Here is a 14,915-nt window from a genome sequence, read left to right on the forward strand (position 1 = left end):
ATATGCAACATCTGTTTGTGCTGGAAGAAAAAGGTCCTCGTGCTATCTTGGAAATGTGGGAATACATTCTGGCGGCAGCTTCTGCGGGGCGGGTTTGAATCACGGGGCATTAATCGGTTCATGCGGAATGACGAAAGAATGCCTTTCTGGTGTCCCTGCGAAGCCTGATAGTTTGGAGCAATATGTGTGACAGGGAGCAGACTGGCACTGGAGTGTTCCTGGTATCATTGCTCCCTTTTATCTTTTTTTGGCATGCTCCCTAGGAAACAGCAGAGAAAGAAAAATATGAAATTGAACACAGCAAATTTAATTATAAGACAAAGCCACCCACCTTGCTTTCAGGGTCAGGAAGTATAATCGCATCCTTGTGACGCAAGAATGACTTTAACAACATACGTTAAATGAACAATTATTTAAAATAAAAGGAAATGACCTTAAAAACAGCTGTAGTATCTCAGGCTGTAGCGCAGACAGCAGTGCAGAAAAACAGCAGTGGAACAGTGGAACGAGGGCACACGCACCATCGAGCGTGCTCCTGCGATGTGCCCTTCCAAAGACAAAGAGAAAAGACTGCAAGATGTCTTGCTGGTATTTGATTTCATCAGCCTTTTTTATTTATGTTTGTTATCCTTGCTGTTTCTTCCTTTTTTTTTTTTTTTATTTTTTTCTTTTTTTTTTTTTTTTTTTTGCGGGGGGGGGGAAGAAGGGGGAACCAAATCTTAATGCCTGAAGCTGCTGTTTACTGCACAATGGCACTGTGACATTGGATTTTTTCCAGTAAATTGTATTTTAATGAACGTTGCAAGCAGCGGAAACAGCAGAGCGAGCACATTGGCACTAAGTGCGTACCTAAGGAGAATAAAAAGAATAGAGCTTTTTGCAACAGAATCAAGCCTTTGCTCTGAAGCAGCCCGCAGTCACATGACGGTGCACGCAGCGCTCGGGGCAGCGCAGAACTGCCTGAAATGGGAACGAAATTAAGCAGGTCTGCCTCCGCCCCGCGCCAGCTCGCAGCCTGTCGACGCGCTGCCTGTCCGTATCCCTCGCAGCGCATCTGTAGAGCTATTAAATTGGATAATCCCTCTGGCCTTTGATACATTTCTGGACATGATTATTTCATTACTCGCAGTATATCAGTAGGATCATAATAAAAAGGACTTCTGACAACCTGCCAAGAGTTTTGTGGCCTTGTAAACACAAAAGTGCTCTAATAAAATTTTATTAAGTGTTAAAAAGTCATAAAAAGTGAAATAACATAAACTACAAAATTTACTGTCCTCAGCAAATGCTGAAAATATCGTCCATAGTAAAATTAAATTAGCATGTAATAGACAGAGAAGCAGAGTGGAGTGGGTTTAAAAGAGGATCCAGGAAGGGGAAGGAAAAAGAAAAAAAAAAAAAAAAAAAAGAAAAAAAGATGGGGGAAAAAAGAAAAAAAAAAAAAAAAAAAAAAGGATTGCACTCGAGCTAAACCCGGGTCCCGGCGCCGGCTGACGGGGATCCCCGCGGGCGGGGCGCGGGCCGGGCGCCAGGCGGCGCTGTGGGAGCGGGAATGCGGCGGCCCCGCACCGCATCCGACCCCGCAGCCCCGCGGGTCGCTCCCCCACCCCAAAGCTACTATTTACGGGGCTTTCGCGTTTTCTTGCAAATCAAGACCAAAAAAAAAAAAAAAAAGAGAGAGAGAGAGAGAGGGAGAGAGAGGGGAAAAAAAAAAAAAGAAAAAGAGATGTAGAGAGCAAAACAATGCGGGGAGAGATCTGGGCTGCAGGGAGCCCGGCGGGGCGGGCAGCGGCGGAGCGGCTCCGAGAACTGCTGGCCGCCCGTTCCGCACGGGAACGGCAGGGACAGGGAGAGGGCGGGGGGCACGGCCTGCCGCAGCCCTGAGTGCCGGCGCAGGAGCCACGTAAGTTCACGCTTTCCTTTGCTACAGATGCTGCTGAAGGAGAAGGTGCGGCCGGTGGACAGGGACAGGGACAGAGCCGGTCACGGCCGCTCGGCGGGGCAGGCATCCCGGACTCGCACGGTTCCCCCTCCCGCCCCCAGGCCGGGCACGGAGCCGGTAGCGGCCGTGTGCGAGAAGCGGGGCAGCACCCCCTCGGCCGGGCGGTGCGAGACTGCGCGCCTACCGGGCTCCCTTCGTCCCGCAGGGCAGCCCGAGGTCCCAGGGCGCGCAGCCTCTCGCAAAGCCGCCCGCAACTTAGCCGGGGGGGGCGGGGAGGATAAAGGGAGAGTAATAAGCCAGGGGAATTGACTTCGTATTTGCGGGTAGAAAATCTGTGAAGTTTCGTTTTATTCTGGGAAAGAGGAGAACTGATTCTCATGTGGCAAGGTTGATGTTCAAGGCCAGGGCGCCCCCCCCCCCCCCCCGCAGGAGAAGTAGTGTCTGTGCCCGGCTTGTCTGTGAGCCCGGGCTGGGGCGTGCTGGAAACGAGGAGCAGGTTTGGGGCACAAACTGGCTGAAAGATCCGTAGCACAAGCAGGGACAAAAAGTGCACTTCTCATCGAGAGGAAAGAAAATTAAAATGAGGTTATTTTTAGTTAAAAATCTAGAATTCCATAGGTAAATGGCATTTAAAATATTTTTGGATCTACACACTGCATAGTAAGCTAGGGTTAAAAAACAGAAAGCATCAGCAGCGTTGTGCTCTATTTTGAGTCACGTGAACGAATGGGAAGTTGAATGTATAGCACTAAGAAGGGCTTGCTTTAGTTCAAGTGTCTTAAATTAAGTGCGGTTTCTAAAAATAGGTGACTCTGTTTGTGTACAGACTTGGCTGGACCTGTGTGCATATGCAGACCATACAGCCATAGAACATATATTTATCCATGCGCTTGCGTTCACCAGCTCTGATTTTAAAAATGAGGATATTATTGTGTAATTCATATAAAATCATTACTGACAAATAATAGAAATAAAATACATTTGAATAAATAGCAAGAAAAAACACTTTGCCTTCCTTCCATCTCAGATTTTTCTATAAGGCTTCAATAATCTCACAGTAGTGGCTCCAACTAGTAAAGATCAGAGAAAATAGCACTTTTTTAGCTGCAGAAAAGTACTGCATCCCATTGTTAGTGCGTTTTGAAAAATCTGAGCCCTAAACCATCTCTGAAAATGCACAAGTTTACAATGAGACCTAAATAATGAAATTTTCAGTCTTCTGTCACCAGATATAATGTAAAGACTGCAGAAATGCAAGCAGAGAGTGTAGCAGCAATGTGATCAAAGCTTTGAACTTCTCTGAATTAAAAAGCCGCCGAAGCATTGCAGTCCCACGTACATGTGGCTGAGGGGTGTGAATGCCTGCATCACTTTGAAGGTTTTAAATGAAACGGAGGGGTGGGGAGGCACTTTGCGTTGCCGAATGGCTCCTCAGGATTTTGGCTTTTGGGAACACTCCTAAGAACTCCCTCTTTATGCTGTGGTGTGCAGAGCCACACCAGCTTATGCTTAGATCTGCTCTGTAAGCACCCAGCCCTCCTATTCGTGCTGCTCCCCTACTGACCGTGTACATGTGCAGTATCCCTGTGTCTGAGCCCACTTGTTTTGTAGCATCACAGACATGAGTCAGATTACATGCTTGTATGTGCAGGATCTGGGCAAGAAAAGCATCTGTATTTCTAAATTGTGTCTTCTGTATGGTGGCTCTGCGCTCTGCGTGACATTACTTTGGCAGCTGAATTTTTCTATTAGCTTCACACAACGTAACGCTCCAAAAGAAAAACAAGACAGGCAGCTCTGTGTTGTGTTTAAATGGGCTCGATGGCCAAGTGCCCGATGCTGCGCTCCTTTCAATGTCCCGCAGTGGGAGCTGCACCCCCAGCTCACCCAGCAGCCCCACGAGCAAAGTGCCACTGCCAGCCAGGAGGGCCCCACGGTGAGGAGGAAATTGCAGCTCCAGCAGTGCTTACAGCAGGCCGGCTGGGTGCTGGCTGGGCTCGGCAACCGGGGCTGCACATGTGTCACTTCTGCGGGGTACTTTAAGTGCTTGCAGAATTTAAAGGCACGCACCGCCCGACAGGGGCCCATCTTGCAATACATTAACCAGATCTCTCTGAGTTGATTAATGGCTTCAGGCTTTTGTTGTCAGATTTTTTTATTTTTATTATTTTTACTGTAATACAGCTGGGCCCTGTGCTACAGAAATAGATAATGGGAGAAATCTTGGCTCTCCCGAAGATGGTCAGAAAACTCATTGCTTTCACTGGAGTCACGTTTTCATTGACTGCATAGTAATATTTGGTATTAACCATATGGGAGAGATTTAATATTGGCTTTTAGAAGAAATAGAATTAGCTCCTCTACAAATGATTTGCATGGGTTGTTATCTGTTTATTTCTCCAGGTAATATAAATGGCAATGCTGAGTATAAAATAGACTAATAGCTTTAGAGCGTTTTGATTCCCTCTCAACTACACTATAGTTCGACTGAAATCTTAACTTCAAATCAACAAATTTGCATTGCTGTATGTAAGACCACCAGATCTGATCTGGACCGTGTGAGAGCATGGCAAGACATTCAAAGGCAAAAGTGGCTGTTTACATATCATGACACTTTTTAGGACCATGGAGATGTGCAATTATATGTCCAGGATGCATTAATATAAGAGGCAGTTAGTTAAGCAGGAGAGGCAGTAATAATTTGCAGCCCTCACCCTTGTACATTTAACGGTATTGGTTGGGCTTCTCCTTGATATTTTAAACAGTTGCATCATAATGGGTTTCTTAAAATCTGATTTAAACCATAACACCAGGATGTAACATCCTCCTAAAAAACGGAGGGGAGAAACTGCTGGTCTCCCAGACACTCCCACAGTCATCATTTCACAGATAGTTTTTTTCTGATCTGTTAGCCTGCCAGACAAGAATGGCATCTATCCAGTGTAAATATTACATTTTCAACATTTGGACGGTGTTTTGAGCAATATTTCTCATCCCCTGAGAACATGTTCTTTATAAATACAGCATTATCTGCAGTTCAGATTTAGATTGTGGTGGGAGGTGACTTTATAATGTGAAGGATAATTGAAGAACTCTGAATATGGGCTCGCTTACACTAGAATAAACCTTCTTCCTTTCAGTTATTTGAATTTACAGTGAAAATGACTTAAGCATAGCATCAAACACACTTTTTCTCTGGAATAGGGAGGATCCAGACATGATTTTGAAAGAATAATTCCATGTGTAGACAAGATCTGTTGCTACCGTTCAGCACTGTGCCTATCTTAAAGTGGAAAGCCACACTAGCATCTCTGGGACTTAGTATGGTCACTGGAGTAAATCCTTCACTGTGAGTATTCCAGTAATATCCCACTGACAGTGCCAGATGCTGTCAGAACTCCTCACTGGAAACAGTTATGAAAGTGAGTTGATCTACATCCACAGCAAATAGTAGATATCCTTAGAGAAAGAACTTGTCCTGAAATTCCCATCTTTGTTTTAAATCCTTCTCTTCCTCTTCAAAGGGAAGGCAACATTTTAACCAAGACCAAATACGTTTCTTTTTACTCCTGGTTCTTTAACTAAAACCAAGTTGGCTGCTTTGCACAGACCTGTGCAGGGGAGGAGAAACTGCAGCCGACACGGCAGTTTGATCGCAAGCTCTAGACTGGTGTGGATTTATACAACTGAATTATACGCTTTGAAATTTGTGTTTACAATGAAAAAAATCTGACCTATCTTTAACTACAGAAGCATTGCTTAGGACTGTTTTAATATTTACCAGATACAGCCCATTGAGCAGGAACAAACATAATCCTGAAAATGCTAGCTTCACATTTTCCTGGTTGTAGGTAATTTTCCATCCTCATAACCTGCTGTTGGGAAAGAATGTCCTTATTTCCTGGCTTTGAAGTACAGCTTCCCGCCTTCCCTTCAGCCTGTGCTTCACCATACTTTGTGCCTTGTGTTTGCCCAAACGCAATAAAATGTTATCAGCTGCAGTGTGACTCTTGTTTGCAATCCCTGCCTGCAGACACCCAAGGCGTTGTTTCGATGGTATATTAATGCCTGGGTCATGGAGCCAAAGTGGAAAAGGAGCCCAGTGCTATGAAAAAAGGAGCCCTGACTGTGGAAGGAGAAAAGGAGTTGGAGATTTTCATATGAAGAGCTGCATAAGTAAAAATATGGCTTTCAAACTGGCAGAAGTGCTTCACTACTGGCCTGAAAGAGCTCCTGGTCGCAGCAGAGGCTGGCTGAGGCCCCGATGAGCAGCAAGGTTTTCTCCCTAGCCCCACCGCAGCCACACTGAGTACCATGGCCCTGCACCAGCTCTTCCTGGTCAGAGCTTGGCCTTGAGTTTGCAGCCTTTGTAGGCGCAAAAATAACCCTGCAAATATGAAGCCTGAGTAAACTAAGGAGCTTGCAGGAAGCTCAAAATAATTGTTCTGAGAAGTGTGAACTGTGCCCATCAGATGTGTACCTTAGAGGCCTGATAACAATGCATTCAGTGCGAGGCAGTATTAACTCTTAAATGGCAAGCCATGCCAGTACAAATAACTGGCTGAACTGCTTGTCCTGCTGGTGGAGCCAGTCCACTGAAGAGGAAATGCAAACTTCTCAAGTCTTACTCCTTGCCATTGGAAAGGGAACATCATGGTTTAGTGCCAAGGCATCTCATTCCTGTCCCTCTGTTCCCTGGAGCTGCAGTGTGCACAGAGCTGAATCAGAACATCTTTGTAGTACCCCCGGAGTTTATAGGGTAAACCATAAGCACAAGGAACATGGATGAATCTACTGCTTGTATTTAACTACATAGCCTGTTTATGCCCACATTACAATAAAGAAACAGAGAATGATGTGGAATGCTATGGGAAGATGTCTGACAACCAGTAGCAAAAGAATTGGGCCACCTGTAGGTTTGTGTGAATGAGATTCTGCGGGACAGAAACCTGCCTTGTCCTGGTCCTAGTATGCGCAATGGTGAGGCCACAGCACAGATTGGTCTTCTGCCCTCAGAAGCACAGATCTGTTCGGAGCAAGAGCATTAGTTTCTTTTGTTATTGTTTGTTTGTTTTATGCTAGTAGTAACTGCAATATTTTGCCAGCAGAGAGTTTTGTCTGAGAAGTGAGTTTTCTTATACAGACCATACTGCCAGTCACATCAGAGTTCCTGGCAATCTAAGGCAGAAAAGAAGTTGAAAATACAAAATCCTGGTCTTTCTGGACAGCAAAGTCTCGTCTTCTTGTATCACTATGCCTACAGCAGATGAGGCTCTTTATCTCCTCCTGAAACATGGGAACTGGAGCCTCTCTGCCATCCTGTACTCCTCCCCGCCTGGGGCTCTTCAGCAGCACCACCAGCACACATTCCTTCCCTGCTAAGTGGACAACACCTTCAGTCCATTAATGAGGGATACCATCTGTTTGCCTCAAAGCTCTCATCACTGCAGTGTGAGCAGAGCTGGCAAAATTCTGAACCTGGACTGGAAGGTATGTCCCTTCAGGTAGGTACTTACACTAAAGTTTAACTGTGTGAGCAAAGTGTCATCTATTCTCCACTTGCCGTTCTTTAGCATATCCACCATGTGAAAGCCAGAGCTGTTAGATTAGAAAGAACAGCTGAAATATCTCTAATGACATCCAGTGCTAGAAAGTGCTTTGAAGTTGTATAGCCGCTCTTTCTTTTCTATGATTTCCAAATGCAGAAAGGAAGGCAGGAAAATATATATATATCAGTTAAAAGCATCAGTCCACATATTTAATTGGACAATAGTTGTGTAGGTCATTTCTTTTCTTCTTATGATTACTTAAGCCAATAGGGGAAAACAGAATCTTCTTGATGGCAATAAAACAGTCATTGCTTACTTTTGGGATCAAAACCACTTACACAATATTTATCAAAGGCCAAGAGGCCAACATAGTTAGGTGTTTAAAAATTTTATTTTTATATAGTTCTGTATTACTTCGGATGGTGATACTGGATGTCACATGGTTCTCTGAGAGCTTCTGAAGTACTACCATAACTTTTCATCATTATCCATACATCAGCAACATCATCATGGCCCTAAGCCTCTGGATTTCAAGAAGCATTTGGACAACAGTCTCAGAGATGTGGTTTGAATTTTGAGTGGTCCTGCATGGAGCTAGGAGTTAGAATTGATGATCCTTGCAGGTTGCTTCCAACTCGAGATATTCTGTGATTCTATGATTTTGAAATCTAACAGAATCTTGTTTATTTTATTCCCATTGCTATCATGTGGCTGTTTCCCCCGTACAGTACAGGAATAGAAGGTCTGTTTCCTCAGCTTCAGTGAATTGATTCCTCAGACCTTGCTAGTAAGCTGGGAACTGCAATTTTCTAACCTCTTTGAGGAAAGCCAGTACAGCCTTTGGTGATCTGCATGGCTAGTTTTGCCATCTAGCATAAGAAAACACCATTTTGATTGAGTTTCAACTTTCTCAGCTGTGAGCATCAAGCCCCAGAACTGCAGATGCCCTTCTGAGCTGCTTGTTCTGAGCACTCACACAAGTTTCCCCTGAAAATACCAATAGATGCTGGCACAAGATAGACCCTGCAGTTGGTGCAGTCTGTGAATACCCAGTATTGCATTCTGCAACGTACTGTGATCAGACCCTGTAAATGATATTGACTCCATAAGTACAATTTACTGTGTTTCAGTATGCGTTTTAGATCACAACTTACGGCCTGGAAAAGGGCAAGATTATCTGCGAAAGGCCATGTTCTGCTTTCTTGACATTAAGCAGGTTCTTCAATTGGTTGCTGTAGGAATGATATTGTGAAGTGTGAGCAGACCCAGGAGATGATGAAGCCCTGGTCCTGCACTTAGTTCTACAAGCTCCAGTGAGCACAGAGAGGCTGTGTGTGGCTGCTAGTTTCCTTCAAAGGGCTGATGTAGATATCAGTACGTGCCTTGGCATGTGTTGTAGGTTAAATAGTAAGTTTTAGTTTAGCACTGAAACTACTTTGACTCTTTATTCTACTGTTGGCCCACTTTTCCCATTTCTTGTATGGATTCTAACGTATTGTATGAGACAACAGATTAGAAATCAAAGGCAAATCTGCAAGAAACTGTATAGTAGACGAGTAAGAGCTACAAATCTCATCTGCTATTCTGCCCAATGACCCAGAGAAGAGAAAGAAAATAGAATTGCTGACACTTGTATGCCCACATAAAAATATTAGAACAGAAAGCTGCTTATGAATATTTTGTGTTAAAATCCCCTCCTGATAATAGTTTGCATTTTACTTTCGTTCTTTTATATGACTTTAATACATCCAAACCATTTTCATTCATTGTTAAAGAGATATTTCCTTTTATGATTACACCTAGGTACAACAAAATTAAAGCTTTCTGGAATACAATTACCTGGAAAAGGGAATTGTGATACAGTTTTAAGCACTGATCATCTGACTGACATCTCTGGCATGTTGAAATAATTGCAAATAAAGGTAATTGCTACATAATTGCCTGCTTTGGCAGGGGGGTTGGTCTCAATGATCTCTAGAGGTCCCTTTCAACCCCTACAATTCTGTGATTCTGTGATTGTTTGAGCAGTGAAGGAATTGCCATTTTATATATGACTACATTACAGTGTTTAGATAGATTACCTGGTACAGGTCAGTAAAGTGGGACCAGTTAACTTTTGACTGTCTTAAAAAGGCCTCAGAAAACATCACTCTCCTCATCAAATACCCACTGAAAGGACATCTCCCTGTAATATGTTGAAATAAAGAATAGGTTTAGGTGGGTTCTAATTGTCTCTGGTGACTAATGGAACGTCACATGAAGTGACTTTATATTAATTGATTTTATTGGTAGTTTGTTGAAAATTTTGTCAGCCATAGTAGAATACTGACATGGGAGATTTTGGTGCAAAGCCATAGAAAACAGACCTTACTATTGATGATTATCTGCATTTCATTAGCAAAGAGGGAATACTGCAATGGAAAGGACCAGGAGGAAACTTCAGGAGTTTCCTTAAGTTCTTTTCTGGATGACTGTTGTTAGAAATAGTGTGATCACGGGGAAATTCTACCCGATTACCACTTTAACCTAAATCCTCTTTACATATCTGTAAATAATATATATCCAAATATTCAGCAGTGTATGATGTTAGCTGTGTTCTGGAACTAAATTTTACCTCTTTATGAAAGACTTCAGTGATACAGCATTGCTACCAGAGTTGGGCAAAATGTTTCCACCAAGTATTCTATTTATCCAGAAATTTACATAAACAAATATGTATCTTTTAATTCCCAAAATGAAATAAAACATTGTGGGTTTTTTTTTTTTCTGTAAACACCTTTCCTAAATATTCTGCTCTTCTTGTTCTCTTTTATTGCCTTTACATTTCATCCTAATGGGTCGATACATTTTTAATTGTGCAGCATCTCTGAATATCTGGTATTGATTTCAGTGTTTGCAGTGTGTAGCTGGAGTCAGATTTGCTTGTGCTAGTTTCTGAGAATTGAGGTAGAGATTATTTCCTCTGACTGTTCCATTTGTAGTGAGTCTGCATCACTCCAGTCCTGTGATGAAGTTGTTCCTCTGTTGCACTGTCCCATCAAATTGGGTTAATGCACTGTAGCCCATGGCCACCCTGCTCCAGGAGTAACATTTTGAAATGAGAGGTCCTGACAATTCAGAGAGGGGGATGAAATCCCATCACAGAAAGGAGCTCTTCTTTACTCATTCCCATTAAGTTGCCCAGCTCATTGAGGACAGCAGTTCACTGCAAGCACACATCTGGCCCAGCCTCTCTACGTGTAACATCATTCATCACGATCTGTCATGTTAACCTCCCTGCCCACACTGCCCCAGCATGCTGCAGAAAATTTTCCTCTCTCAGCACCTTACATTTCACTCTCTTGTAGACATTCTTTGTTCGCTCTAACAACAAAATGGTACCATTCAGGAGCTGTAGCAACATAATTGGTAGTGGCACAGCATGCTCCTTTGGTCATCGACAGGTCTGCAAGTGCACAGTCATGCTAGGATGCCTGCAAAGTCATGCACTGCTCCAAAAATATAAAAGGGGGGGGGAAGGGAAGTAAATTAATACTTTCATCATCCTTTTTAGCCTATTGACTTTAAGATCTCCACGAACGTGCTATGAGAAACCAGTCTGCAGAATGATAAACTGAGACAGAGTATGACCTTGCCTTTACATGGCAGTCAGCAGTGAAACTCAAATTTTCTTCTCTGTAAGTCCACTGCAGTCAGGTATGGCAGCTTCCAGAAATGGCACTCTCTTCATGCTGATTAAATACCAAACTTTTTATCTGGTGTTTGCTGGTAAAAAATATAGGGAATCTGGGACAAATTGATGAATCTGAAAACTAACAAAGTAAGAAAAATATTGGTTATTTATTGATTAGTCCAGCAATGTGCTAAGAATTATTAAGTCTCTGGATTGTAGGAGCAAAAAGCATAATTACGTTTTATATAGTTACTGTGAACCCTAGTGGCCCAAAACACTATTTCTGCTCTTTGAATACAATCTGAGAATTTTCTGTGTCATATTCCAACCCTGCCAGCCACGTAGCTCAGTTCATTGCAAGTTTATGATTCCTGAAACCGGAATTAGATGGAGGTGTTGAGCTGTTTGTGAAAGGGAGGCTGTGAGGACAGTGCCTCCCAGGTACAACCACCAGGCAGCCCGTGCCATTGTTAATAAGTTCTCTTGATCTTGCTTTGCCACTTCACAAAATGCAGCAATCCCTGACATGCCATCAGTATCTCAGACAGATTGGTTATCTGATGTGGGCTATGCCTCCATGTGTAGCACAGTTATGTCTGGCTGCTGCTCAAAGGCTGGTATTTTAATTTTGATTTTTATTTCATTTTCTTCTGCTGAAGGATCTGACATAGGCAATTTGCAGCCAAGTTTCCATTGCTCATACTTAGCTCCTACTTACGGAGGAAGAAGCTGCTTGCTCACGTACTGTTTCATGAGCAGGCAGGTATGGGGAATTTGAAGTTCTTGGAGACCCATTTTACATTTTTTCTTTTTTTCCCAGAGCCTACTCTTTGCCTCTGTCTTCTGCAGCACTTCTACCACCTTTTCTGCTGTCTGTTCTAGACGGCTGCATTAGGCTGTCTTTCTCCAAACGAAAGTATTTTATTTTGCTTCTTAATTTTCTCCATCGCATCCTGTCTGTCTTCTGAGTCATTTCAACTCTCTTATCTATCAGGCGCAAAACCTTGGCACCGTCGTTAGGTATTTGCTTTCCTTTGCCAGTTTGTAGTCTCTTGCTCAGTATTGCAGATGACTTTTCTATAGTACATCTATTTTTTATCCCCTTCTGTACCTCTTCTTCTCTCTGTCCTGTTATTTATGGCAAGTTTGTGTTGTTTTGGGGTTTTTTTTTTGTCTTTCAATAGCAGTCTGCTAATCACTTTTGGACTTGGGCAAATTGCAATTAACTCAAAAATAATAAGCTGTCAAGGTTTACTGAAACAACACCAGCCAATTCTGCCAGCATTGCACTGCAGACTAACACAACATTGGTTAATTCACAAATAACAAATTCACCAACAGACTTCAAAAGAAGGATTATTTGGTAAGGACCCAATTCTTTCCTTGACATGCAACAGCAATTGTAGTACTGTGCCCTGAATATCTTGCTGCTGGCCTGTAACAGTCTGCAAGACATAACTGTGATGAAATGTGGCTCCTTCCAAGACATTTTATGCTTGTCAGGTTGGCAACAAATTTGTGCTGATTGTAAGACTTGTCTGAGTCACTAAGCATCACAGGCCTGTTTCTGTTTACCTTGCCAACCCATTTGCAGACAGCTGTTCTCCAGCAGGAGACAATGTTAAAACAAACACGCACATGGAAATTGTCCGTAATAATTAAAATCCCAAGGCAGCAAGTCCCTTAAATACGTGCTTAACTTTGTGTACTTAGGTGACTGGTCTAAAGCATCTTCTGAAACATCTTCAGCCGTAGTCAGACTTATTAAAATGTCCTTAAGCTGATAAAAGAGTAAAAAAAAGTAATTATTTTTGTGTTCCATGTGTATGTCATTTGGTAATGCCCACATGGCTGCAGAGTGGGCAGTTTTTACAGCTGTCTTACAGTTTCTTTCATACTTTTGACTACTCTCTCCTATTGATTCTTTGACAGTACTTCTGCCTGCCAAATTCTCAATTTGCTGATAATTCATCTTTTCCTTATATCTTCTATTTTTTTATAAAAGAACACTTTATTTACTTTAATAAAATTGTTTGTACATCTTAAATTTGTACTCAAGATTCTATAACTGATCCACTTTATAGGAATAAATGTGTTTATTGGAAGTTTTTTGTTATTACCGTCTTGGTCATTACCACCAGTACTTAGAAGATGGCTTTCCTGGTATTTTGTTGGTATCCATTACAAGATTAAGATTTTTTATGTACAGAAATAGGAGTATATATCTGTAGCAACTAATTAATCTTGGGGAAGATCTAGCCATTAGATGGATTATAAATCCCGGTGTAATAAAAGTTCTTAATTAAGAGACATGACTTATTAAGTGGATATAGCCAGTCATGGACTCAAACATTTTTTTCAGAGAACCCTTAGCACACCTTTTTAGAATCATAGAATTGTAGAATTGTTTGAATTGGAAGGGATTCTTAGAGGCCATCCAGTCCAACTCCCCTAAAATGAACAGGGCCACCTACAGCTCCATCAGGTTGCTCAGAGCCCTGTCCAGCCTGGCCTTGAATGTCACCATGGAGAGGGCAGCCACCACCTCTCTGAGCAACCTGTTCCAATGTCTCACTGCCTTCATTGTGGAAAAAGTAAACAAACAAACAAACAAACAAACAAATAAATAAATAACATATATCCAATCCAAATTATAGTTTTAGGAATAGAGTTCCCTAAGACAAAGAGGTGTAGGACTCGGGCCTGCCTTTACTGGAAGGCTCTTCTGGCCATTACTGCTCTGTCTCTAAGTTTAGCTGAAACTCAAAATTAAAAAGAAAGCAGGTATGATTCTCATGTTGATTTTAGTTGTTTTTCTACCATGCTTCGTTCTTATTCTGAGTGGTATGGAATGTATATGCTGAAAATTATGCTTCTAGCATTCAAGTGTTGACAACTTCCTCCTCACAAAGCTTGCTTCAGACAGCTATGTGTCAGCCAAAACCTCCTGCCTGGTCCTTGGCTCCCACGCAAGTAGAGAAGGGCTGAGCTGCTCCCTTCCTCCACTCACAAAGCTCCCAACCTACCAAGATGGTATGAGGATGTACCAAGGAGGGAGTCTCAGTACCACACTGTGTATCTCTAAGGAGAAACTATCCATGTCACCAAAAAACAGAAAAAAGGCTGTGCGATGGTTACTGCCAAGTGCCATTAACCTGCTATCCACAAAAATCTACACCATGGCATGACAGCAAATCAATATTTCTGTGTATGATGAAGCATAGTGGAGCCATCTGCTCTCAATGTGTGGCCTGTGTCTCAGGCTGCAGGAGCATCTGAGAAACTTGTTGCACATTTCTGAATGTCACATCTCTGCAGATGTTGCCATCTGCATAGTAGTGTGGTGCTCTGCATCTTACGTACCGTGGCATTTGCAGATTCTTAATCTCTTTAATGGGTGTTTTTAATCATACTGGTTGTCAGTTGCGACCACCACTTCTCCCTTTGTGATTGGGTGGCACAAGATATTAATGTTGGCAGTTCATCCATTGCTGCAGCAACTTTCAGAGGACCTCAGCCACCTGAAACATTGCTGTCTGAAAAAGAAATAGATATACGTTGTTCCAAATGCGTCACTCCAGAAGGGGCCACAGTAGGGACAGGGCACACTTACCCCAATTCCCACAGCTCCTGGCTGTCCTGCTGTGCACAGGGTGGGTTCTTCTTTTTGCTTGAAGGCAGTCTCTAAGAGGAATGTAGGGGAAATTACCAGATTGGAGAGCTGAGCAACAGCTAAGAAACTGAAATACTG

General features: G+C 42.7%; 1 long non-coding RNA gene across 3 annotated transcripts in view; it reads left to right on the top strand.

Annotated features, from left to right (window-relative positions):
- Nucleotides 1-14,915, top strand: part of LOC122162395 — a 176,190-nt gene that overhangs the window by 49,812 nt on the left and 111,463 nt on the right. For 2 of the 3 annotated variants that reach the window (XR_006169534.1, XR_006169535.1), the window contains exon 1: nt 1,831-1,903. The exons of the other annotated variant lie outside the window; for it this stretch is intronic. This is a non-coding gene — a long non-coding RNA (uncharacterized LOC122162395). Of the gene's footprint in view, nt 1-1,830; nt 1,904-14,915 lie in introns of those variants that run through there. 3 annotated transcript variants of the gene reach the window in all.

This window comes from Centrocercus urophasianus, unplaced genomic scaffold (genome assembly GCF_019232065.1).
Source record: "Centrocercus urophasianus isolate 14NV4802_14NV808 unplaced genomic scaffold, USGS_Curo_1.0 seq_20, whole genome shotgun sequence".
In the NCBI taxonomy this organism is placed as follows: Eukaryota; Metazoa; Chordata; class Aves; order Galliformes; family Phasianidae; genus Centrocercus; species Centrocercus urophasianus.